The 4172-nt window shown below is 44.7% G+C and overlaps 1 protein-coding gene across 1 annotated transcript in view; it reads right to left on the bottom strand.

The window, feature by feature from the left end:
* The window catches only part of LOC104285974 (multiple epidermal growth factor-like domains protein 6), a 208857-nt gene that overhangs the window by 24768 nt on the left and 179917 nt on the right, over positions 1 to 4172 (bottom strand).

The following is a 4172-nucleotide window of genomic DNA, read 5'->3' as shown; positions in this document are numbered from 1 at the left end:
AAAAAAAAATTTATTTTTTTGATTAGCCCCCCTTCTTTTTTTTTTTTTTTTTTTTTTTTTTTTTTTTTTTTTAATAAACTCTAGCTCGGAGGTCTGAAAACACAGGGCTCACTCTGCTCATCTTTTCATGGATGCTTTGTCACATGTCGTTCTGTGACTATGCTTAACAGCCAAAGTTGCTTCAAAGGTGAAGCCTGCGCAGCTCTGCTATGTGCATCTCAGCAAAACGTGACCCATTTTACACAAGCAACAGATTTCTGCATAGAAAAACGCAGCTGAGAATATACTGAAAAGCGATAAAACAGGCGAGAGAACAGACCTGGATTCACACAAGGCAGTACTCGCGCTTCTGTAATAGGCAGAGGGAAAAGGAAATAATTCAGTGTAATGCAAGACCAGGGGGCCATGCCCGATTATCTCCCTGTCTTCTGAAACGCAAAACTTATGCTCCCATTTGCTCTCCTGACACCTTTGTAAAGATTTTTTAACAGTGAACCTAAGCCATGGTGTTGTAGCTCAGTGCTGAAATGAAAACCTGGCAAAGACAATGAGCAGAGAAAACCAAGATAAATTAAACATAGCAGAACAACTCCAGGGAGCTTAAGGAGCTCCGAACCTACATCCAGGACACATAAGGAAGAGCAGACCCATGGATTCAAGTCACTTCTCTACCAGTGCTGGCAGCAGTGAAAATAAGCCATCGGTGCCTGTCACTGGGCCACATGATACCCAAAACGCTTCATTACAAGAACATTAAAGCTGTTATGCAGAGTTAAAAAAAAATAATTAGGAATTATGTTGTCCATGTAGCCTTAATTTAACCTCTCTGTCTGCATATATACGTGTGTGTGTTTAGATTATATAAGTACCTGTATAATTACGCTATACTACACGATAATAAATCTGTAGATTTATTACATACATACAATTGTGTGCCATTCTTTCCACAGAACCCCTGAACCACTCAGTCTCAGGAGCGATGGTGCTCATTAAATGTGCAGTTGTTCAACAAAACTAGCTCTTTGTCCTCCTTCTTCAATATAAACTTGTATTTAAAACCTGATCCTCACACTTCTACCACAAAATCAGAACGCCTGGCTTCCCAACAGAATCTTATAATTACCATCATATACACCCCCCAGCGACCCTCCGCACTAATTTCACAGCTCTCTGCCAGGTCAGAATAACACCATTATCCATATTCATCTTTCACTGTTGGACTCTCCCGTCCCTTTCCTTGCTCTGTCTTTCCTTCGTGCCCAGGCTCTTTGTCCCAGTCTTCTCTCACTATTGCTTCCACAAATGCCAATCCAGCCCTCTAGCCAAAGCCCTGCTGTCTGCTTTGGGTACAAAGGGGGAAAATCCTCTATCTGTAGATAGTGGCAAGCGTGGACCTTCCGACATCTGCTTTGGCTTCTTTACTCTGAGAGCTCCTGCTCAGCTTGTGCTACGTACGATTGTTTCGTCTACTCAAAATCAAAGCCTCTTCCCTTCATCCTGCCCAGACTGCAGCTTCTTCTTTGGCACGTGAAAGATTTCAGGCTTACACCACTTTCCAAGTATGTGTTGTCTCAGAAAAGCAGTTTACATCACAGTGATAAAAAACTGCAACGCATCCCTCAGCCTCTGTTCTGTTCGTACCGGGGCGAGAGCTGTTATCAAGTTGTAAGGAAGAGACATCAGCATGTGGTTTCAATCTTTATGTCCTTATTTATTATGCCTCAGTAGAGTGTATGGCACAGCATACAAGAAAGGACTTCTCCTACTTAACCCTAGGTGACTTCAAAGGCTGACAAAGTTTCTCTTTGTTTAACGCAGGGACTACACAACATTGTCAGCTATTCCTAGACATGCACAGTATTTATTTTTCCCTTTTATCTTATTAAAACAGGACTCTTGCTGGGCTATCTTATGATAACGATTAACTGCCAAAGCCCCAAGAGAGAAGTCCAGTCTGTCCTGTAGCAGTGCTGATGTCGGCAGCATCAACGCAAACTTTGAGTGCTGTGCTTCAACAGGGCTATACGTTGCTGTTATTAATGTATCAATTAATAAACATACTGTAGGAAAAGTCCGAGACTCCCGCTGCCTCCAGTTTGTGGGATAATTGTGTGGCATTTTGGGATATTTGGTCAGATCAAGCAGCGAACTGGGTAATTCTTCTGTTGGCCTGATCCCGTAACTGGACACATGCCTTGGGTCACACAACACACACCAGAGCAGTGGGGAACGAAATTAAACAAGATTAGGGTGTAGTGAAGACAACTGCAGCCTTCAAAACGGGAGCAGCAGATGCTCAGCACTTCACACAATTAAATCAATTATCACAATTGCCTTGCTGAACGGCAGCAGGGCAGTGTGACCCGGCTGGCTCAGTGTAGCACGGGGCGCTCTTCGCAGAGCTGTGAGCGTGGGTGGCCAACGTGGGCACACCTCGAGTCCTCTTGGGGGTTGCTGGCTGGGCAGCTGGGCTGCCGGCCATCAGGAGCCCAGGACCCGGGCTTTGTTCATGTCAGATGTTAACATTTATTTGAAGGAAGCACTTCTTTTTTATCCCTGGAGGTGTTCAAGGCCGGGCTGGATGTGGCCCTGGGCAATCTGGTCTAGTGGGAGGTGTCTCTCTGTCTATGGCAGGAGGGTTGGAACTCGATGATCTTCCAGGTCCTTTCCAACCTAAACCATTCTACGATTCTTTTGATGCAGCCCAGGATATGGTTGTCCTTCTGGGCTGCAAGCGCACATCGCCAGCTCATCTTGAGCTTCTCATCTCAATATCTTTTATCATTCTCATATCTTCTGAGCCACCACGCTGTCCTCACTCTTCACGCTTTTTTCAGAGAACACTGCATCACATATGAGGTCTTGAGTCATACCTCCAAAATACTCAAGTCCAGAGAATTGATTAAAATACAACCGAAGCATCGCCCCTGCCTCAAGCACCATGGCCCACTCCAGCACGACAGTGGTTTTGCCTTAGGTTGGCTGCCTCGCCAGGGGATGAACACTGGTTACTGGTCAAGATACTTCAGTGCATCAGCTGGTAACGCAAATCCTTGAAAAGACAAATACAGGCTCACTTGACCATAGCGCCAGAAATCCTCCAAGAACTCTCTACAGCTGCTAGTGTGCATCCACAGAGCACAGTAAGCTGGATAAGCCTGGTTAACTTCACCATAAAGAGAGATACTACAAAAGCCCAATGTTGAGACTCAGCAAGGGCTAAGATTACGTTAACAATGCTAATAAATAATAACAAGAGATTATGGAAATTTCTGGCAAATAAAGAACTTGGAAATGGCCACTGAAGTGACATTTTGCAACGGCGATTGGCATGTAAACCAATGAAGCCCTATTTCTGACTGAAGGTAGCAAATTACTTTAAAGGAACAGCCATACTTTGCTCCCACCTGAAAAAAAAGAAAACCAATCCCTAAAAAACCCAAAGGCAAATTTTTGGGACTTCTGCAATTTCAGCTTGAACTGGGATCCCATGCCGCCACAATGCAAAATACCAGAAGCAACAACTGCAGGCTCAAGCACGCTCTTTGTGCAGGGGTGATATTAATAGTAATCAATATTAGATTTGGGAAGGTACCATCTTCGCCTAGGACTTTGAGCTTGGAAGGCCACAAAAATTTCAGTTTCAACATTTCTGTGATGACGGAAAAGTCATTTCCAGCCACGGGATGAAGTATCAGCGGTATGTGAGAAGTCCAAGGCAACTCAGCCGCGCCGGGTCTCAGTCTCTACGTTCTCGTCTGCAAGGCGCAGAGCTTGGCCAACGTGGGAGGAATGCCAAGAGGACGGCAAAAAGCACATCCTCGCCAGAAGGAAACCTTGCCAGTCTCCGAGTCACTAAAAACAGAAGTGCTACAGCTCCTCAGAGAAAAGGTGCCAAGAAGGTTCTACCAAGGGCAAACCACCCACACGTTTTCCTTCATCTTCATCTTTTAGAAACAGCCAAATGGTTCTGGTTGAAACTTTCTATGTGAAAAAGTAACAGGTCAGCTCAGAGCAAGCAGCCTGCCTGCTTGAGAGGAAACACGTACAAAACAGGGTCTTAAGAACGGCAAGCACTAAATTCTACTCTCCCCTCCACAATCCTCTTTCAGGAACTTAAAAACATAAAAATCTCCAACAAGACCGATTTGGAAACTGAGACTTGTCTTTTT

Source organism: Charadrius vociferus, unplaced genomic scaffold, assembly GCF_000708025.1.
Source record: "Charadrius vociferus isolate BGI_N301 unplaced genomic scaffold, ASM70802v2 scaffold104, whole genome shotgun sequence".
Lineage (NCBI taxonomy): Eukaryota > Metazoa > Chordata > Aves > Charadriiformes > Charadriidae > Charadrius > Charadrius vociferus.
The sequence above is the reverse complement of the archived record's forward strand: the minus strand, read 5'-3'. Positions and strand labels throughout refer to the sequence as shown.